Source organism: Macaca fascicularis, chromosome X, assembly GCF_037993035.2.
Source record: "Macaca fascicularis isolate 582-1 chromosome X, T2T-MFA8v1.1".
Lineage (NCBI taxonomy): Eukaryota > Metazoa > Chordata > Mammalia > Primates > Cercopithecidae > Macaca > Macaca fascicularis.
This window is the reverse complement of record NC_088395.1, coordinates 109202920-109226780: the sequence shown is the minus strand read 5'-3', so window position 1 is coordinate 109226780 and position 23861 is coordinate 109202920. Positions and strand designations below refer to the sequence as shown.

The following is a 23861-nucleotide window of genomic DNA, read 5'->3' as shown; positions in this document are numbered from 1 at the left end:
CACAATGCACTAGAACACCAGGCAGACTTCTAAGGTTTTTGACTCCACCCTAGATTCTGGATGACACCTCTGGATCCACCAAGGCCCTGAAGGAACTTGCTTCCATGAAGGGAAAGACACAGGCCTAGCTAGCTTTGCCACCTAAAGATTGTAGAGCCTCAGGGCTTTAAGCGAATATAGCTGGTAGCCAGGAAGTGGTAACAGCAGGCCTTGGGTGAGACCTAGTGATGTACTGGCTTCAGGTCAGGCCCAGCACAATCCTAGGCTTGCAGTCCCACCTAAAGCAGATACAGTTTAGATCACAACATTCAAGTCCTTTTGGAAAGCCTTCCCAAAAGGATGGGTAAAAACAAACCCAGACTGAAAAGTACAATAAATACCTAACTCCACAATGCCCAGACACAGACAAACATCTGCAAGTGTCAAGACCAGCCAGGAAAACATGACCTCACCAAATGAACTAAATAAGGTCACATATCTCTATTTCTCCAGGATTGGTCCCTGGAAACACACTTCACCTCTAAAGGTACGTATAAGCTGAAAATAAAGCAATGAAAAAAGATATTCCATGCCAACGGCAACAAAAAAAGGGCAGGAATTTCTATACTCATATCAGACAAAATAGATTTCAAGGCAAAAACTATAAGAAAAGACAAAGAAGGTCACTATATAATGATGAAGGGATCAATTTAGCAAGAGGAAATAACAATTTTAAGAATATATATACCCAACACTGGAGCACCCAGGTATATAAAGCAAATATTGCCAGAGCTAAAGAGATAGATAGATTCCAATATAATAATAGCTGGAGACTTCAACACTTCACTGTCAACGTTGGACAGATCTCCCAGACAGAAAATTAACAAAGAAATTTTGGATTTAATCAAAACTATGGAACAAATGTACCAAATAGAAATTTACAGAATATTTTATCCAATGGCTATAGAACACACATTCTTTTCCTCAGCACAGGGCTTATTCTCAAGGATAGAACATATGGTAGGTCACAAAACAAGTCTGAAAACATTCAAAACACTGAAATAATATCAAGCATCTTCTCTGACCACAATGGAATAAAACTAAAAATCAATAACAAGGCCGGGCGCGGTGGCTCAAGCCTGTAATCCCAGCACTTTGGGAGGCCGAGACGGGCGGATCACGAGGTCGGGAGATCGAGACCATCCTGGCTAACACGGTGAAACCCCGTCTCTACTAAAAAAATACAAAAAACTAGCCGGGCGAGGTGGTGGGCGCCTGTAGTCCCAGCTACTCGGGAGGCTGAGGCAGGAGAATGGCGTGAACCCGGGAGGCGGAGCTTGCAGTGAGCTGAGATCCGGCCACTGCACTCCAGCCTGGGCGACAGAGCGAGACTCCGTCTCAAAAAAAAAAAAAAAAAAAAATCAATAACAAGAGGAATTTTGGAAACTATGCAAAAATGCAGAAATTAAACATTATGTTCCTGAATGAACAGTGGGACAATAAAGAAATTAAGAAGGAAGCTGAAAAAGTTCTTGAAACAAATAATAATGGGAACACTAAAACCTATGGGATACGGCAAAAGCAGTACTCAGAGGGTAGTTTATAGGTATAAATGTCTACATCAAATGGAGATAAACAACTTAATGATGCATCTTAAAGAACTACAAAAGCAAGAACAAATCTCAAACCCCAAATTAGAAGAAAATAAATAAAGATCAGAGCAGATATAAATGAAATTGAAATGAAGAAAACAACACAAAAGGTCACTGAAACGAAAACTTGGGTTTTTCCAAAGTTAAACGAAATTGACAAACCTTTAGCCAGACTAAGAAAAAAAGAGAAGATACAAATAAATAAAATAAGAGATGAAAAAGGAGACATTACAACTGATAGCACAGAAATGCAAACGATCATTAGTGGCTATTATGAGCAACAACATGCCAATAAATTTGAAAATCTAAAAGAAATGAACAAATTTTAGACACATACAACCTACCAAGATTGAACCAGGAAGAAATCCAAAACCTGAACAGACCCATAACAAGTAATGAGATTAAAGCCATAATAAAAAGTCTCCCCAGTGATACGGTTTGGCTCTTTGTCCCTACCCAAATCTTATCTTGTAGCTCCCATAATGCCCACATGTTGTGGGAAGGACCTGGGGGAAGATGATTGAATTATGGGGATGGGTCTTTCTTGTGCTGTTCTCGTCATAGTGAACGGGTCTCATGAGATCTGATGGTTTCAAAAACGGGAGTTTCTCTGCACAAGCTCTCTCTCTCTCTTTGTCTGCTGCCATTCATGTAAGGTGTGACTTGTACCTCCTTGCCTTCCACCATTATTATGAGGCTTCTCCAGCCCTGTAGAACCATAAGCCCAGTTAAACCTCTTTCTTTTGTAAATTGCCCAGTCTCGGGTATGTCTTTATCGGCAGTGTGAAAACAGACTAATACACCTAGTAACGAGAAAGTCCAGGACCCCATGGCTTTACTGCTAAATTCTACCAAACATTTAAAGAGAACTAATACCCAAATCCTACTCAAACTATTCCAAAAAACAGGAGGAGGGAATACTGCCAAACTCGTTCTATGAGGACAGTATTATTCTGATACCAAAACCAGACAAAAACACATTTAAAAAAAACTATAGGCCAATTTCTATGATGAATATTGATGCAAAAATCTTCAACAAAATACTAGGAAACCCAATTCAATGATACGTTAAAAAGATCATTCATCATGACCAAGTGGGATTTATCTTTGGGATGCAAGGACAGTTTAACATATGCAAATCAATCAATGTGATATATCATGTCAACAGAAAGACAAAAACCATATGATCACTTCAATTGATGCTGGAAAAGCATTTGATAAAATTCAACATCCCTTTCATGATAAAAACCCTCAAAAAACTGGGGTAGAAGGAACATAGCTCAAAGTAATAAAACTCATATTGACAGACCCAGAGCTAGTATCATACTGAATGGGAAAAAAATCGAAAGCCTTTTCTCTAAGATCTGGAATATAACACGGATGTCCACTTTCACCGCTGTTATTCAATACAGTACTGGAGCTCTTAGCTAGAGCATCCAAAGAAAAGAAATCTATAAAGGGCCTCCAAGTTGCAAAGGAAGAATTAAAATCATCCTTGTTTGCAGATGACATTATCTTATATTTGGAAAAACCTAAAGACTCCACCAAAAAACTATTCATACTAATAAATAAATTCAGTAAAGGTGCAGGATACAAAATCAACATGGAAAAATCAGTAGCATTTCTATATGCCAACAGTGAACAATCTGAAAAAAAAAAATACCTAGGAATTAACCAAAGAAGTGAAAGATCTCTATAATGAAAACTACAAAGGACTGATTAAAGAAATTGAAGGGGACACCAGAAGATGGAACAATATTCCTCGTTCAGGCATTGGAAAAATCAATATTGTTAAAATGCCCAGACTACCCAAAGCAATCTACAGACTCAATGCAATTCCTATCAAAATACCAATGACAATCTCCACAGAAATAGAAAAAAGTACCCTAAAAGGGATATAGAACCACAGAAGACCCAGAATAGCTTAAGAGATCCTGAGCAATAAGAATAAAAGTGGAGGAATCACATTACCTGACTTCAAATTATACTACAGATCTATAGTAACCAAAACAGCATACTACTGTCATAAAAACAGACACACAGATGAATGGAACAGAATAGTGATCCCGTAAAGAAATCCATACGCCTACAGTGAAATCATTATTGATAAAGGTGCCAAAAATATATACTGTAAAGACAGTACCTTCAATAAATGGTCCTGGGAAAACGATACCTATATGCAGAAGAATGAAACTGGACCCCTATCTCTCATCATATACAAAAATCAAATCAAAATGGATTAAAGAATTGAATCTAAGACCTCAAACTATAAAACTACTACAAGAAAACTTTGGGAAAACTCTCCAGAACATCAGTCTGGGCAAAAATTTCTTGAGTAATACCCTGCAAGCACAGGCAACCAGAGCAAAAATGGACAAATGGTATTACATCAAGTTAAAAAGCTTCTGCACAGCAGAGGAAACAATCAACAAAGTTAAGGAACAACCCACAGAATGGGTAAAAATGTTCGCAAACTACCCATCTGACAAGGAATTAATAACCAGATGTATAAGTATCTCAAATAATTCTATAGGAAAAAACATAATAATCTGATTTTTAAAATGGGCAGGCCAGGCGCAGGGGCTCACGCCTCTAATCGCAGCACTTTGGGAGGCCAAGGTTGGTGGATCACGAGGTCAAGAGATCGAGACTCTCCTGGCCAAAATGGTGAAACCCCGTCTCTACTAAAAATACAAAAATTAGCTGGGCATGGCATGCACCTGTAGTCCCAGCTACTTGGGAGGCTGAGGCAGAAGAATCGCTTGAACCCAGGAGGTGGAGGTTGCAGTGAGCCGAGATCACGCGCCACTGCACTCCAGCCTGGCGACAGAGCGAGACTCCGTCTAAAAAAAAAAAAAAAAAAAAAATCTGAATAGACATTTCTCAAAGGAAGACATACAAATGATGAACAGGCATATATAGGTGCTCAACATCATGAATCATCAGAGAAATGCAAATCAAAACTACAATGAGATATCATCCCTTCTCAGTTAAAATGGCTTATGTCTGAAAGACAGGCAATAACAAATGCAGGTGAAGATGTGGAGAAAAAAGAACCCTCGTACACCGTTGGTGGGAACGTAAATTACTACAACCACTGTAGAGAACAGTTTGGAGGTTCCTCAGAAAACTGAAAATAGAGTTACCCATGTGATCCAGCAATCCTACTCTGGATATATACCCAAAAGAAAGGAAATCTGTATATTGAAGAGACATCTGCACTCCCATGTTTGTTGCCACTCTGTTCACAATAGACAAGAATTGGAAGAAGCCTGTGTCCATCAACAGATGAATGGATAAAGAAAATGTGGTACTTATACACAATGCAGTACTCTTCAGCCATAAAAAAGAATGAGATCCAGTCATTTGCAAAAACATGGATGGAACTGGTGATCATTATGTTAAGTGAAGTAAGCCAGGCATAGAAGGAGAAAGATTGCATGTTCTTATTTACTTGTGGGGCCTAAAAATCAAAACAATTTAACCTGTGGAGATAGACAGTAGGATAGTTACCAGAGGCTGGGAAAGGAATTGGGGAGGGCTGGGGAGAGGTAGGGATGGTTAATCAGTACAAAAAATTGTTAGAAAGAATGAAACGGACCTAGTATTTGATAGCACAACAGGGTGACTACAGTCAATAATAACTTAATTGTATATTTTAAAACAACTAAAAGAGTATAATTGGGTTTTTTGTAACAGAAAGGATAAATTCTTGAGGAGACAGATATCCATTTTCCATGATGTGATTAATATGCATTACATGCCTGTATCAAAATGTCCCATGTATCCCATAAATACATACACCTACTGTATACCCACAAAAAATAAAAATAAAATAAACAATTATTTTAAAAAGAAGAGTAATTGAACCTCTGATCATAAAGTTTCAAGTTTTATGCAATTACCAGACTCTACCATCTTAACAAGTCCTGTTTTGGGGCAAAGTGTATAATAATAAGTTAGATCTAGATTATATCATCTATTGAATTGAGGGTGCTTTCTATGTGCCATAATTCTCTTCTCTTTTTGTATTGGGAGAAATATTAAATAGGTGGAAACCAATCCAGATCCTGAACTCAAATCATGTAGGACTTTGGTCATTGAAAACATGAACCATTAATAGCTGTTATACTATTGGGATGTTCTGATCCCATATCAGGATGGTAAATTCCTATGGTTGATATGAACTCTAAGATATGATCATGCTGTTATCCCTAGGGTAACTTGTTCTATTGATCAAATTGCTTGGGCCAATAAATTATAAAATACTTTTATGAATAACTAGTCTAGTCCAGGTTTTAATCATTCAGAGGTTGTACGGTACTCTGAAGTTACCCCAGCTGAAATTTTTAGCCCAGCAGATTAAATGTTATTCCTTTAAATAGTTAATATTTTGTTTGTGGCCTAATTAATTAAATCTCCATTGGGTCTTCTTGTTTTATCTCCCCATGAGAATCACTAAAGGTAGAGACTGACCATACCAAGCACTGACATGGTTGTGGAGGATGAAGCTCTGCTGAGACAATGAAAAATTGTACAACCACTTTGAAAACAGTTTGGTAGTTTCTTACAATGTTAGTCTTACATCTATAACATGTTCCAGCCACTGCAATCCCAAGTATTTACCCTAGAGAAAGAAAGCACATTTCTCTGTAAAGACCCATACACAAGATCCCCTAAATTGAATACAACCCAAATATCCATCAGCAAGTGAATGGACAAAACGAATTGTAGTATATCCTATACTGTAATGCTACTCTGTAATGAAAAAAAAAAAAAGAACTATCGAAATAGGTAATAAAATGGATACATCTAAAAATACACAGAGTGAACGAAAGAAGCCAGATCCCTTAAAAAAAAATCCTCTATGATTCTATTTAAATAAATGAAATCTAATCTATAAAGACAAAAGTGCTGTATTTGTCTGGAGACAGGACAGTGGGAGGAATGGATAGGCTGGGTATAACAGAACTGAAAATGTTATGTCCTGGAAAATAATAACAATGATATTCAAGCCTATATGGTTACTTTAGGGGACATGGCAGGGTATCATTAGAATAGGGCAAACTAGATACTGAAGGACCAAGAGAGCAGAGTAGGAGATCACTTCCTCATCACTTCATCACTCCCCGCCACAAAAAACAAGTGTAGACAGCTATCCACAAACTAAAGTATTCATGGGAGGGCTCAGGGGCCCATTTAAGAATCTGCAGCAAAACAGTAGAAAAAAAAAAAGGGGAATATCCACACAGAAAATATTGCTGGTGAGATCAGTATACTTGAGATGCCAGGAGATGTCTAGGAGCAAAGAAGAAAGGCAAAGGCTATAGATATTAGCCACGTGGCAGGAACCACCATGGTCCACAGCAGTCTGCTCTGGAGAGGACACTGGCATCTTTTGCCACTGAGATAATCAACGGTCATTCCTGCCCAAGGAACCCCAGAGAGGGAGAAGAGGCTGCACACTTCTCATCTCAAGAAGCAGCAGCTATTGTACCACTCTGGGACCAGAGGTGCCACCTGTCCCAATCCTGCATGTGTCACTGACCCCCAAGCTACAGCTACTCTGTAAATACCCATACTCCAGACCTCAGCTCTGTGCCTCACTGTGCCTGCTCATGCCTCAGACACCAGAGCCACTGCCACAGAGACCGAGGTCATACCCTTGGCCCCTAAGCCAAGGTCATTTTGCACATGTCTGTACTCCAGACACCAAATTAACAACCATTGAAGGCTAGCCCATACTCCAGACCCTGGATAGGAAGAATAATCTCTAGTGTTCTATAGCATTATACTAAATTATCAAACAATAATTTAATGTATTTTTTCAAATAGCTAGAAGAGAGAATGTTGAATGTTACCAGCACATATAAATGATAAAGATTTGAGATGATGGATATTCTAACTACCCTGATTTTATCACTACACATTGTATACATGTATTGAAATATCACAGTGTACCCCATAAATATGTATAATAATCATGTGTCCATATATAATAAAATATACATTTTTCAAAGTAAGACATACAAATGGCCAACAGATATGTGAAAAAATTATCAATATTCACTAATCATGAGGGAAATGCACATTAAAACCATAACAAGATATCACCTCACACTTGTTAGGATGGCTATTATTTAAAAAAAACAAAAGATGGTAAGTGTTCACAAGGATGTGGAAAAAATGGAACCCTTGTACAATACTGGGAATGTAAATTGATACAGATATTAAAGAAAACAGTATGGACGTTCCTGAAAAAAACTAAAAATAGAATTACCAAATGATCCAGCAGTCCCTCTTCTGAGTATATATCCAAAGGAAATGAAATGAGTACCTCAAACAGATGTATGTACTCCCATGTTCACTGCAACATTATTCACAATAGCCAGGGTATGGAATCAACCTAAGTATCCATCAACAGATGAATAAAGAAAATGTCTTACATGCACACAATGGAGTACTATTCAGCTTTTTGAAAAAAGAAGGAAATCCTGTCATTTGTGACAACATAGATGAACCTGGAGGACATTAAGTGAAATAAGCCAGGCACAGCAAGACAAATACCACATAATCTCACTTGTATATGGAATCTAAATAAGTTGAATTCATAGAAGCAGAGAGTAGAATAGTAATTACTAGAGAGAGGCTGGGAAGGGGTTTGGGGAGATGGTGGTTAATGGATACAAAATTTCAGTTAGAGAGGAGGGATAAATTTAAAAGATCTATTGTACATCACGGTGACTATGGTTAGTAAAAATATATTGTATACTTGAAAACTGCTAAAAGGGTAGATTTTAAGTGTTCACCACAAAAAAAGGTACATTAGGTAATGCGTAGGTTTATTAGCTTGATTCAGCCATTCTACAATGTATAAAATATATCAAAACATCATATGACTTTTTAATTGACACTTTATAAATTATGGTTCATAAACAAATTTATTATACAACAGATATGGGAGAAGGCATATTATAATCTCAAATTGGTAGGAAGGCCTGGCCTTTTAACTAACTGCATATTTCAACATTCATTGATGGTGCTGATGGGAATCACTGATTATTATTTATGCAGTCAGAAATATACATATAAACTTATCATAAATGCATGTTAAACATAAAGTTTCTCCCTTATCTATACCGTAAGAAAGTTTGAAACAGAACAAGAAGAGGCCTGACTTCATACAGGCATTGCTGATCCTGCAATAACCACAGGGCTATCTAACATCTTGCACCTATGTTATCACTGAAGGTTCCAGCAATCCTGTGGGTGAGCATTTTTATCTCCAGTTTACAGAGTGGGAAACTGGGCTCAGAGAGGGTCTTTACCTTTCTCATCCTCCCGCGTCCCGCCTTTACATGGAAAGTAGCCCCGGGACACCCTGGAGCAGGACACCACGCTCACCGGGGCCAGAAGAGACCCACCTCTCTCTCTCTCACGAAACAGCCAGAGCGCAGATCTCCAAAGTGGGAACGAGGGGACGTCGATCTGGGGTCCTTTCGTCTCCCTAAACCCCACGGAGATTCAGCCCACACTGCTAGGCACTCACAACCTCCACCGAGTCCAAACGCCTGAAGGTGAGACACTGCTGTTCTACCCAGGCCAAATTGGTCTCATTAAAAGGTCGTCACCGTCGCTAATATGACGTCAGGTTACTATGGCAACCGCGTAGCACTGGCTTGTCTCCCAAACCTGAAAATGTCTATGCACAACCCGCTCCTCCATCCCCAGGCTTTCCCTTAAAGCAAAACACCTCCACTCTTCAGATAACTCCCTGAGAAAACATACCAATTAGAGGAACTAGGCTGGGATCCGGGCAATTTTCAAGACTCTCTACCCATTACGGCAGAGGAAAGTCCACGTTGTCAGGAATTTTGCTTTAAAAGTGACCTTAGGGGGCCGGGCGCGGTGGCTCACGCCTGTAATCCCAGCACTTTGGGAGGCCGAGGCGGGCGGATCACGAGGTCAGGAGATGGAGACCATCCTGACTAACACGGTGAAACCCCGTCTCTACTAAAAATACAAAAACTTAGCCGGGCGTGGTGGCGGGCGCCTGTAGTCCCAGCTACTCGGGAGGCTGAGGCAGGAGAATGGTGTAAACCCAGGAGGCGGAGCTTGCAGTGAGCTGAGATGGGGCCACTGCACTCCAGCCTGGGCAACAGAGCGAGACTCTGTCTCAAAAAAAAAAAAAAAAAAAGTGACCTTAGAGGAGTATCATCAGTACACAGAAGTCTAGAGAGGTGTCCTAGGACTCTGGGAGATGAGCTAGCCCTCTGAAGAGGAACATGTACAACTCACACACTATGCTAGGCAGTTGGTTATCTGTGGCAGAAAACAGAGATATTGTTTATAATCAAGTGACTGAATGATCTAGAAACACAAAAACTGTCATTTGAGTAATAATACAGTTATTTCAGGGAGGCTGGACTAGAATAATATTATCATTTAGTAGGCAGGAATCCAGTCAATTAAAACACACAGTAGTTTGCCTTAAAGAAATTCTGTTTTTAAATTATTTATTTATTTTTTTTTTTGAGACGGGGTCTCGCTCTGTCACCCAGGCTGGAGTGCAGTGGTGCAGTCTCGGCTCACTGAAACTTCTGCCTCCCAGGTTCAAGCAATTCTCCTGCCTCAGCCTCCCGAGTAGCTGGGATTACAGGCGCTCACCACCATGCCCGGCTAATTTTTATATTTTTAGCAGAGATGGGGTTTCACCATGTTGGTCAAGCTGACCTCGATCTCCTGACCTTGTGATCCACCCTCCTCGGCCTCCCAAAGTGCTGGGATTACAAGTGTGAGCCACCGCGCCCGGCCCTGCCTTAAGGAAATTCTTATCCTTCATTCCTGGTATGTTTTTCCATGTGGAAAATACATCCATGACAAAAATACATGTAGCCTCTACACACTCACTCCTCTCTATGGCAGGAATGACTTATAGGATTGGAGAATCTGTAAGGAGAAACATGATACTCTGCCGAAGCCCTCTCCCTTCAAATTCTTGGTAGTAAGCTGCCCTTCAGGAGGCACTTGTTCAGCTTTGCTTTCAGGGATGGGACTTATAATAGGCCCACAGGTTTACTCCTCTGTGTCTCACAGACTCTACAATTATTCCTATCGTTCTTGATTCACAATGCTTAATTCTTTAAGGGGCCCCCAAAATACTCTTCTGCTTCTAGTCTGAGCTCTAAACCAACTGAGAAACATAAGAAAAGAATAAGGAGAAACATATATTGACTTTATCTCTTATAAGGTGATATTGGAGAATGTGACTTAGATTTGCTGTCACGTGGGCTTACTATAAGTTCTAGTATTGGACAGACTTATCCACCCAGCAGTGCTGCATTGGAACAGTCATAAAAACCAAGGACTGCAATGTGTATCTATCTGCTGTCTCCTAAAGGAGCCCTGTCTATGTGTGCCCAAGGAAAGTTACTTCCTTGCCAAGGGTTATCACTATAGCAGGAGAAAGTGTTTCAGGACACTTTCTTTGAGAAACACTTCTAAAATTGATTAAATGGCCCTTGTTCAGAATAAATACTCACTAAGACAACCTCTCAGGTTTCCTCATAGAATGGTTTGTAGCAACACCCTCTCAGTATCTTAGTTCACATGATTGCAGTAGGAATTCATCTTATGGAGTTAGGTTTCAAATTTCAAGACCAGCGTGAAAAATAAATATCATGTAAATTGCCCTTGGGAATCCCTTCAAGAAGGAATTGATAACAGGTTCAGAAATCTGTACCCACATGTAACCCAACACTCAGATGATACAATTATAACCAAGTTTCACTAAGTCTTCAAGGATAAGAAAATCCCTTTCTTATCCAATGATAACACATCACAGAAAATGAGGGAAAGTTCATCAAAACCATAATGTTTTAGATGTCCATTCCTTCTTAACAAACACCCCCAATTAATAGCCATTTATTTTCTCTCAGTATTTTGTGTGTTAACTGGGCCCAGCTGGATGTTTTCTGCTCTATGTGATGTCTGTCACCCGGGGCTGCAGTCATCTGGAGGTTCCACTCATCTGGGACATCTGAGAGAGCTCACTCACATGAATGATGACTGGTGTTGGCATCTGCTGGGAGCTCAGTTAAGGCTGTTGACCTGAGCATCTTGGCTCTCCACAGAGCCCTGCATATGTACAGTTACCAGATTAAAATGAATTCAGATAACTTTAAATTCCGGATTAATAGGAATATTTTTTAGTTTATGTGGCATGCAGTATTGGTTTATTTAAAATTAAAATCCAACTGGATTTTCATTAAATAAATAAAAGTAAATGAAATAAATAATAAATAAAATTTTTAAATTGTCTTATTATTTGCTAAATCTGGCAATTGCAGGGGATGATCCTGTGAATCTGTAAGTTTAATGACCATCTGAGCTGGTTCTTCCAATGGGACAGGTCTGGGGAAAATGAGATCGGATTGCAATAAAGACAAAAGTTGGTAATACTTGGCGTTGGTGGAATGAAAAGCCAGCAGACGCTCACATATACTGTTGGTGCCAAGTGGATGTATCTGTTTTCTAAGGCTCATATAATAAGTTAATGACATTAATGATCTTTGATGCAAAAGTCCTATTTTTCCACCAACAAGGGAGTTTCAGCTGAGGGTTTAGAAAAGACTCATCAAGGTGACTACGATGTACGCCCTCTTAAGGGGCCCTGGCTGAGGTGGCAGATCAGAGCAACATGAGTTCCCTGCTTGGAGGAGGAAAGACAGCTAGTATTTTGTAAGGCAGATGGTTTAGCTGGGCCCAGCTCCAGTTTCTTCACATTAGTGTCTGGATTTAATCTCATGACAGCTGTGCTAGTGAAGTACCAGTATCCTGTCTTCCTCATGAATGTCAGTGACTATAAACACATGCTCCTAAACACAGAGCTGAATGGCAAGGAGGTTACTCACCAGGCCCACTGCCAGAGCCAGGGATAGAACCTGCCAGCCTGGGCACCTTGAGTTGCTGGTGATAGACCTTTAGCAAATGTATCCAGACATGTACTGTTAAGGAGGTTAATCTCTGTGCTCCTTGCTTACCCTCCCTGCAGTAGGGTTGGTGCCCCCTCTCCTTACCTCAGGGGAGGTTTGTGAGAGGGCTGAAAGCAGAAGCCTTCTGGAGCCAGTGTTTCTTCCATCCTTTATGAAAACTTAATTTGTTGAAAGGACTGGGCTGCTTGTACCTGGTAGGGAAGTGGGAGGCTCTCAGGACACAAAGATGGGAGAGGAAGGAAGATTTCTCCCAGACTGGGATGAGGTCTGAGGTCTACAAGTCTCTCCAGCAGTTGGGACCTGAGCATTGCTCTATATCAATGTTTGTGGTGAATTAGTGGATGGTCCTTCGAGGCTGGGCATCAATCCATGATTCAGATTTGATTTTCCTGTTTTGATCCAGGGGTAGATGACTCAGGATCTGGGGCATGAAGGCATCGGGCCAGCTAAGGAAATGGTCATCTCAGCCCTGAGCAGTGAGGACACATGAGTGGTTACAGCAGGAGACTCTTGAGGCCATATCAGGAGGATACATTCCCAGAAGTGGAACTGTTTTGTCAAAGAGCATGACCATTTAACATTTTTAATGCTTCCTATCTAGTTGAACTTTAAAATCTCTTTAATAGTATATATTCCATCCAACAACAATTTGAAAACATCTGTTTTTCCTGATCTGTGCAAACAATAGGTTTCACATATTTTTAATATTTTTTATTCTGAGATCCTGTTATTGACACATTAGATTTTATTTTTCTCTATTGTATTTTTAAATAGTGTATTTCACAGGTGCATTAAAAATGCTTAGCTAATGGTTCCACATTATTCCTTAGAATATGTCTTGGAATAATTCTAGAGTTTGAAAAGAAAACCCAATCATCAAGTTTGTGTTTACATTGCATCCTGTTTGAATTGAAATGTTGGGGCCAGGAGAACCCTATACATAGCTTGGAGTGGACAAATTGGTACAACTTCTTTGTGGAGATACTGAGCAGCACCCACAATAGAATCACGTGAGGCTCTGTCAGCTGTTGCTCTCTCAGATGTGCATTGCAGAATCTTGGCACATAGCAAACCTGTTCACAGGAGCATGGGTAAATATCAAAATAGTCCCAAAGTCACCTGATTAGAAACATCTCAGAAACACTATTTTCAGAGGAAAACATTTCAATAATTGACATATAAATGTTACTTATATAGTTAGAGATAAAAATATGCAAAGCAATTTTGTGTTTTGTTTAGGGATGTATTCATGACTAAACAAGAAATTTTGGATAGTGGTTCCTTCTGGGGGCACTGAGGCAATCAGGGAACTCACACACGAGAGTCCACTCTATAATATTTTGTTTCATAATCTTGGTTGTGTATGTGTTTGCCTACTATCATATTTATAATACCTTTCAAAAAGTTTGAAATCTATCAAAATTGACATGAACAAAGTTCTAATATGTTTTATCTCTGATTAATAAGTAACCCATTGTCTATTTAAAAAATGTGGAAACTGCATTCAAATACCAATATGAATATTGATAACATTTAATCCCACCATGTACTAACAAAAACTGTAATTATGTTTCCACCAATTATCATCTATACACATGTGTACATGTAAACAAAAATACTGTGTGTGCATTGAATATGGATTTAACTTAACTGGAACGTATTAATTTATTGTAGGTGTGTAACCACAGACTTAGTGTCTGAAAGCTACATCCATCTAGTAGCTCACAGGTCGCTAGGTCAGAAGTCTGGTCCAGCATGACCTTATTCTCTGCTCAAGGTCTCACAAAGCTAGAATCAAGGTTCCTGTGTAGGCTCCACTGAGGTCTCATGTGGATGATCTGGTAAAAATCTGCTTCCAAGATCATTCTTGTTGCTGGCAGAAGTCACTTCCTCGTGGCCATTGGACTGCAGTCCCCATCTCCTTGATGATTGTCAGCTGGGGATATTCTTAGCTCCTGGGGGCTAGTCCACTTCCCTGACACGTGGCCTCCTTCTTCCATCCAGCAATGGCACATTGAAGGCTTCCTGTGCTTTGAATCTCTGACTTGCCCTGCTCTAAACAGCAGAAGAAAATTCTCTGATTTTACAGGGCTCAACTAATTAGGTCAGGCCTATGCTGATCATCTCCCTTTTGCCATATAACAGACATAATCATGGATCATGTGTCTGGTCTTATGACTCTAGTCTTCCGTCCAGTATTCTTGTCATGTTGCCCTGTGGTGTCCCTTCTACCTTAAAGTTATTGGGAAACTGCTCCTCCAGTGTCAAACTGAATGATAAATTAAAAGGATAGGAAGGCAGATGCAGTTATAGGAAATGGTATGGCGATTTATTTTTCCTTTTCCCCAGCTCTCACATGTAACTCATCCCACAACTCAGAACTGGCCCAAAGCTCATAGGTTATGGGGATATATTTCAGCTCTTGCTGCTACCTTTCCACAAGCTCTCTATGGCAGTAATGCCCTTTGGTTTAGGTCAATGTCATCTACTCTCTGGGAAGAAGGGGGCAAATAGTCAGGCCTGTTATGTGTTGAAGTCCTACTATCTCCCATAGGCACTTGACAGGTTTTCTCATGTATCCCTAGGGACAGTACTGTGAAGAAGATAATGTGGTGCATCTTATTTCCCAGATGACCAAGCTCCTTCTCACAGGGACTAAGACCCTCTCCAGAGAAGTGATACAAATTGAATGTGATTCCATTCTTGCCCTCCCCACAATATCACCAGCAGCTTCCCATTTGGAAGATGATAGTTTTACATTTCCCTAGTATTGTCCCCTATCACTCAATAACCCCTCATGTTGAGGAAGATGATGGTGGAGATGAAATCTTGTTTCCTGGCCCATGAAACCTAGCTGTGAAATCACATGTACCAGCAGGTCCTTAGGGTCCCTCTTAGGCCCACTTCTTTCGTCTGAATGTTTGTGTCTCCCACACATTTATATGTTGAAACCTAATAACCTTTAGGAGGTAGTTAGGCCAGGAAGGCAGGGCCCTCATAAATGGGATTAGTGCCCTTATCAGAGGCCTGAGAGAACTTGTTCACTACTTTCACCATGTGAGGATGCAGCAAGAAGGTGCCATTTATGATGCAGACAGAGTCTTTACCACACTACAAATATTCTGGCATCTTGATCTTGGACTTCCTAGCCTCCAGAACTTTGAGTAATAAATTTCTGTTGTTTACAAATTACCCACTTTCAGGTATTTTGTTATGGCAGTTCAAGTGCACTGAGGCACCCACTGACCTCACTCCACTGACATCAGACCTGGGCCTGTGACTAGATGTGGCCAATGAGCTATGAGGCGAAATGGAGTGTGCCCCTCCCAAGCAGAAGTGATAAGGGCCATCTAGGAGTCCCACCAGCACACTTTGACCCTCTGCCTCAGCAATGTCCCAGATTTCCTCTGAGGTAGTTTAATTCATTTAATCTTCCAGCAGCACTAGAATATGAGAACTTATATGATGGCAGAAATGCTTGGAAAGAGGCAAGTCAAATGATTTATACCCAAAATTGGCCTGCTAGAAGATCCCTTCAACTCACATGCCCTAACACCAAGTCTGTAGCCAGGAGAAGGTACGTGTTTTACCCACATCACACAGAAAGCAGTTTGTCAGGCTCTGGAAGCAACATCTTCTGCCTTTCACTCCATTGCTCTCTCCAGAAGACCCATCCTCATGCTCTGCTCTTCCCTGGGCATGTGTCTTTATGGAGCCACAGTAACAACCCAGATACCCAGTCAATGGCCACTGCTGACATTCACTCTCCAAGGGGGGCCCAAAGAGGTCAGGAAAGGTACATTGATTCTACAGAAATGGGGTGACATTTCCCCATCCCACCTACAATGCACGATGCCACAACACAGAAGAGGCACCAACTCTTATACATAATGTGGGTCTGTGTGAGTTTATTTTTCTTTCTGTTGCCTTGTTTTCAGAAGCTCTTTAGAACACAATTATGCTGCTTAGCACTATGTAGTTTAGTCATCACTCACTATGTAGTTAAAGTCATCTCAGAAGCAGAAGTTAGAAAGGGGGATGGAAAGAAAACCAACACTTCAAGGGCCTACAATGGGCCAGACACTGTTAGGCACTTCACACACTGTTTCTCTAAGTCCTTACAACTGTTCTGTAAGTTAGGTATCAATATTCCCTGCTTAAACTTATTCCTCCCCAGAGGCAGGCTCTCCTAAGGCTAATGGAGGTTAAATATATTTTACAAGAACACACGCCCAATAAGAGACAGCATGGTTATTCGAATCCAGGGTAGTCAGACCCCAACCTTGGGTTCCACCATGAACCTCTGCAGATAGGTGTGGGTAGTAACATTTGCCCTGTTCTAGAGCAGGTTTTCTCAACTTCAGCACTATTGACATTTTGGGCTGGAGAGCTCTTTGCTGTGGGGGCTGTCCTAGGCATTGGGGGATGTTCAGCAGCCTCCTTGGCCACTAATCATAAGATTCCAGTAGCACCCCCAGGTGTGACTACCAAAAATGTCTCCATAAAATTGCATGTCCCTGGAGCTAGGAAGCATAATTGCTCCTCTATGGGAATCACTGCTTTAGATAAAATTTCTCATAAGTATTTGAATACATGGGTCTGGACCCTAGAAGAAATTTTTGTAATAAAGATATGGTTTGAGGGCTTCTGGAGCCTGGCATGTAATAGATATTCCATACATATTTGTTAAATCAATGCATATAGCATACAGAATTGATAGTCTCCAGTCTTTTTTCATCCTTACATGAGTTTCTCAAACTGAAGTACAGTCATTCTTATAAACTGTATCAAAATCTGCAGTTTCAACCAAAATTTAGAGCTTAGCTTTTGTTCCCCTTTATTAAAGGCATGTTTTAAATGGTAAAACATGTAGAAATTGGTTATATGAGCAGCAAGTAAAGCCAGACCCAAAAGCAGCTTCAACATTAAGACAGATGAACAAAAAACATGAAGGTCCATCCTAGCCTACATTTCTATGCTGGACACCATGCTCAGTACTTTAATGACATTAATGTATTTGAGCTTCATAACAGCTCTTTAAGGTATTATCCCCATTTATGGATCAGGACCTCGAGGTACAGAAAGGTTAAGACACTTATCCAGGACCACATGGCTAGTAGGGGGCAGAGGCAGTACCCTAGCCCAGACTGTATGGTGTCAAAGCACATTGGTATTAACCACAATGGTGTCCTACCACAAAGCAACATATATCTGTAGAGCCTCAGCCAGGGCCAAACACTCTGGGAATTTTTGTTTAACTAATTGAACTGAATGTAGTGACTCAGTCTAAGAATTCTGGTAAGATTACAGCATGACTGTTAAATACATCAGAATTTCTTTTAGAATCAGACAGAGAAATAAGCACATATTACATTATATATGACCTTCAGCATCATTTTTTGTATTGTAGAATGTTTAGGATGGTATAATTGGGATAGGGATGAAAGACCACCCATTTATATGTAACTGGTGTGTGTACATTCCTGCTTCCTTTTTTTTTTTTTCCCATGTCAGCAGCAGACAAGCAAGAGAACTTGATGTTGGTTATATCCTTCAAGGTACAGAGAGACAAGATCCCACAAAAGAATAAAGCAAAATAACGATGCTGACAAACAGAATACTGTAATGGGAGGCATGAAATCTGGGTCCCTGGGCTATATCAACAACATTCTTACTTTATAACACTGAGTAAGTCACTCTACCCATCCTTACTTCCATTAGAAACAGGAATAATACCACCTAGCCCTGATGGCCATTCAGAAGAAGCATAATGAAGAGACCCTTTCTCTGTTTTATACTAAAACAAATTATAAGGCAAGAACAATTAAAACCAATACAATATATAATTTAATGAAATAAAATAGAAAGCCCACTGAGAGTGACCAAAGCATTTATAAATGTTTATTATGATAAAAGTGGCATTTTCAAATCACTGGGTAAAAATAATTTTTATTATTATTTTAAATATATATTCAAAAGAAAATGGAGTTGTATTTTCATCCTCACAGCATAATATATAGGACATGTCAAATGATAAAAGTATTAAAATTGTATATTAAGATTCCAATATTTAATAGCAAACAGCCCTCTATTGAGCCTATACCTAAAGAACATTTGAGAAGCTCACATATGCAGTTTGAATTGGTTCATTTGAATTGTGAGGTTTGCCTGATCAGTGTAGAGGTCCTTTATAGTGTAGAGGAGTGCAATTACACTCATATCGCATTATCATATTTTGTAGATCAGTCCTAAAGAAAGGACCTGCTCAAATTCACTGCATTGTTTCTATCATAATTTGAAATATCTCAAAGACCACAGCTTCCATTCAAGAGATTTTTGTATGAATAAACCTACTGGTGGCAAAGGTAGTTGGCTGTTCAAGGAACTAATGTTTTCTTCTCAACTTCCACTTTAAAGATAGGAAATTGTTTCTATCGATACCTAGTGCCTCATAACTCATTCATTCATTCCTTCATTCATGTAATAAACAAACCTTTCATAGAGGCTAAGTGCTCAGTTTTTCACATTGTATGATGGTTGTGAAGTTTTATGACTATTAATCAATTGTGTCTTTTGATGCTGCAACCATATTGTGTTAAAGGGCGCACAGAATGTCCATTACAAGGAAGAAAAGAAGAAATGTCTTCCTTAGCTACTTTTCATTCCAACCATGCTACTTCACAGAATAATCCTGTTTAGGGAGGTCCTACTGAATATAAAGTGACAGACCATTCAGCAACTGATTGCTTCTGTTACTAGTTTAAGATAAAAACATAATTATTTTCTTTGCTTTTCAAAAGACTTATTTGATGCAGTCATTTTTAAAAGAAAGTATGGTGTTTGGATGTAAACTGACTCTTTGCATTGCCAATAATATATGTAATGGCCATCCGAGATCTGCGACCTTCCTTGACCTCTGCAGAACAAAACATTTCTCATCCCCTTATACACTTTCTTTTTCTTTTGTTTTGAGACAGAGTTTTGCTCTTGTCGCCCAGGCTGGAGTGCAGTAGCACCATCTTGACTCACTGCAATCTCCACCTCCTGGGTTCAAGCTGTTCTCCTGCCTCAGCCTCCTGAGTAACTGGCATTACAGGCGCCTGCCACCATGCCCAGCTAATTTTTGATTATTAACTTATACACTTTCAAAGTTTGTGTCTGTCAGATTTCTCAGGTTCTGATTATGAAACACACATTTTCCTATTAGCCTCCCAACACCTTGGGAGATTATTTCCCTTAATCAACTTGATGAGAAAAGGTTCTGGATTGCTCAAATATCTCATTTACTTGGGCGATTACTGTGAATTTTAGCTCATATTTACATCTTCTCATTTACGATATTTTATAATTCCTAGACTAATATGAGTTCATGAAATTCGACTTTATATATTGTCCCAATAATTCACCCATAGAGAAGTTCCATTTATCTCATTTTATTTTATTTTGAAAGTCTCACTCTGTTGCCTAGGCTGGAGTGCAGTGGCACGATCTCGGCTCACTGGAACCTCCACCTCCCGGGTTCAAATGATTCTTGTGCCTCAGCCACCTGAGTAGTTGAGATGACAGGCATGCGCTACCACACCTACCTAATTTTTCTATTTGTAGTAGAAAGGGGTTTTGCTATGTCACCAGGCTGGTCTCAAACTCCTGGCCTCAAGTGATCCACCTCAGCCCCCCAAAGTGCTGGGATTACAGGTGTGAGCCACTACACCCGGCCTGAGAAGTTCCATTTAATTGATATTTCCTTTATGGGTATACGCTCGATTGTTTGTGTAACAAATGCTTCCTTATCAGATCTTCTCCTTAAGGTTGTATGTTTTGTTACATAAGTATTTGTTTACCAAAGAAAAATTAGAGAAATAAGATAAACAAAAAGATAATAAAACACTCTAGTTCCTCCACTAGCTATAAATGTATTAGATATTTTATATGTCATTCCAGTTTTTCTCTTTGCATGCATTTTCAAAACAAAGATCATATTTTAGTATATATAGATCTCTTTGATTACTTTAATGCAGAATATCCCATACTATGGAACTACTGTAAGCTATTTAATCTCCTATTTGTGGATATACTGAATATTTCTAGTTTCAAAAATACAAACATTGGTACAATTAACGTATTTATACAATATTTGTGCCCACTTTTATGTATTTTTTCTGTAGGATAAATATCTATTAATTTATTTCTCATTCCAAAATATGAACATTTTAATAGATATTGGCAAATGACCATTAGAAGAGGTTACACCAAATTATTCTCCTTTACCTCTAGCAGTTTATGAGATTGCCTGATTCTCTACAACAGCAGTTTTCAAATTTGACTGCTCATTAGTATTACCTAGGGAATGTTTTAAAAATTATCAAGGCCCAAGTTCCTCTCCAGACCAATTAAATAAGGATCTTTGGGAGCGGATCCTGGGCATTACTATTTTCTAAAAGCTCTCCAGGTGATTCTAATGCAACCAGGGTTAAGAATCACTGTTCTACACCTTCACCACTGATGAAAAATGTTCTATTCAGACTTAGAAATTCAAATTCTAGAAATGTTTCCTAGGGGAACCTTTGCACAAATGGACGTGTGTACAGTGGAGGCCTATGCTTTTGGCAGACAGAAAATACTGCCGAGGAAGTTGAGAACTCTGGCATCAAAACCAAAAAATGATACATTTGGGACTTGTATTCAAAACTACTATTTACTCTTGCCTGCCTGCCATGTGTGTGACACACTTGTTCAAAAATAGAATTTATATAAGTTTACAAACTTTAGTTGAAGGTATTAGCTAGGGCTTTTAATAAATTATGTGATACCTGAACATGGGAATCTTTTGAGTAACATGAATAGATTTCCATCAACTAAAAAAATCAGTAGATAGTAATTCTGTCAGTGTTAGGAATATGCAGAAGGGCAACTCAACCATTAGATGCAGATTCTTTTTAAAGACGGATGGATGAATGGATATTTATAGAAGTGGTCACAGCAATTTTTTAACAGGGGGAACTTTTTTCCAAATACACTCTTACACATAATCCCAAAGCTAAGTTGCTTTGATTGAGAGTAGTGGGAAGCACATAGATCCAACCCACTCAGCCTCCCCTGAGCCTCTGTAGTGCCTTTTGAAGCATTTCTGGGAATCCTAAGACTCCAGGAAAGGCAGATTGAAAACCATGGACCTGGAGTAGAGCATTCCAATCACATGCTAGAAATAGGTTACAGGTGTGCTGAAGATACTGCTTCCTCAGTGCTCACAGTAGTTGCAGGTGGGAATGGGGCAGCTGGAGTCCTTGAGGCTGATGCCTTTAAGGGGGAACAGATGTGTCTGTTTATCCCATACAAATACTCTTTTTCTGTGTGTGTTAGGACAAGAGGAAGATGGAAAAGCACTGATCTTGAGTACAAAAATATTCAATATATAGCCACGCTATAAAGTGATGATCCTGGTGTCCTTGTATAACTCACAAACTGGTTCTGAAGGCGGTTATAGTGATGGATATGGTAATTATCCTGATTTGATCCTTATACAATGTACACATGCATTGAAACATCATACTGTACCCATAAATATACACAATTATAATGTGTTAATCATAAATATAAAATTAATAGAAACTGGTTCTGAAGGCAATTTCAATGTTTTGAACAATTGCAGCATAAGTGTATGGCTTTCCAGAAGGCCATTATAAAAGTATTCATGTAGGCCGGGCACGGTGGCTCACGTCTGTAATCCCAGCATTTTGGGAGGCTACAGTGGGTGGATCACTTAAGCTCAGGAGTTTGAGACTAGCCTGACCAACATGGCAAAACCCCGTTATCTACTAAAAATACAAAAATTAGCCGGGCATGGTGGTGGGCATCTGTAATCCCAACTACTTGGAAGGCCGAGGCAGGAGAATCACTTGAACCTGGAGGCGAAGGTTGCAGTGAGCCGGAATCACACTCCAGCCTGGGCCACTCCAGCCTGGGCCACAGAGCAAGATTCCATCTCAAAAAAAAAAAGTATTTGATGTTTGTTAAGGAGTGCAATTTAACTCATATCACATTATCATATTTTGTAGAATCAAGATGGTTCTGATAAAAGATTAATTCTTGGTATCCTTAAACCACAATAGCACAGCTACACATAAAAGCTACATAATAAAGCATGGGCCTAGTGAAGCACACTTTCTCCAGTTCTATTTCCCATTAAAATGACATTTTGTTGTCAACAAGGAGAGGGAATAGCACTCTTTCCTAATTCAAAGCAGAGCACCTGGAAACACATTACTGCTTTCTGCATTACTCTTCTTTCCTGTTCATTGCTAACATAGTAGGCATTTTGTTTGTTCCTAACATTTTAGAGCTTTCCACAAAGGACCTAACTGGGCCTTGGGGAGTAGCCAGTCTCTCCCTCCTGCATGGAATATTAACATCTTCTGGAGAAGAAAAATATTTCTATCCAGTCTTTTATATTTTGCTTTATTTGGGGTATCACAACTTGAGAACAGCCTAGTTTTGTTTGCTAAATGAGTTGTTCAACATACAAAACAAATAGCTCTTCCAGTCTGCAAGTTTCTGGAGTTCTCCTCTCCTTCAGGGAAACCCTAGCAACTACCATTGAGAGGGACATGGCACCTTTAGGAGAGAGGTGGCCAGAGCTCCTTTCAGAAGAGCTGCTGACACAAGACAGCACATTGTCGAGCTGAAAGCAGGTGTCCAGAGATAAGCTAAAATCTTAAAGCAAAATTTGCATTGTGATCTTGAAGACTTTTATCAACTCACAATTAATTATGACACTTCTCTGAAGCTGATTTTATAAAATGACCAACTCTTTAAACTGAAGAAATAGAAACACAATTATGTTATCTTCATAAAACTAACTGGAAAGCATTTGTGCTTGTCTCATTAATAAGCCCCATTTTGTTTTGAGCTGTAGTTGTGTGTACATATCACTTGCTAGTCTAGTCACTATGGCTGTTGCCTGAGTGTTGGTCCATAACAGAGTTCAGGGTCTGAACTCTGTAACAGAATGTCAGCACAGCTAAACTTTTCATTCTTGTTTTAAATCTAGTTCCCAAGGTAGAAAGTGATACAACTTTTCTAGCTGTCAGTTGGTGATAATTGCAAGGGCCTCCAGATCCCGTGGGAAGGACAGCACTGAGAAGGCATAAAGAAAATAGGCAAAGTGACACAGACATATATATACTCCACTCTCCTCCACCCACTAAGTAATGGGGTCCATCTTCACATACCTACAATT

The 23861-nt window shown here is 39.6% G+C and overlaps 1 protein-coding gene across 38 annotated transcripts in view; it reads right to left on the bottom strand.

Annotated features, from left to right (window-relative positions):
• RAB40AL (RAB40A like) overlaps positions 1-23861 on the bottom strand; it is a 257934-nt gene that overhangs the window by 199432 nt on the left and 34641 nt on the right. For 30 of the 38 annotated variants that reach the window (XR_012430023.1, XR_012430017.1, XR_012430016.1 and 27 more), the window contains exon 1: positions 9056-9246. The exons of 7 other annotated variants lie outside the window; for them this stretch is intronic. The gene's annotated coding sequence lies outside the window, so the exon portion shown is untranslated. Of the gene's footprint in view, positions 1-8959; positions 9247-23861 lie in introns of those variants that run through there. One more of the 38 variants, XR_012430011.1, reaches the window with a different exon arrangement.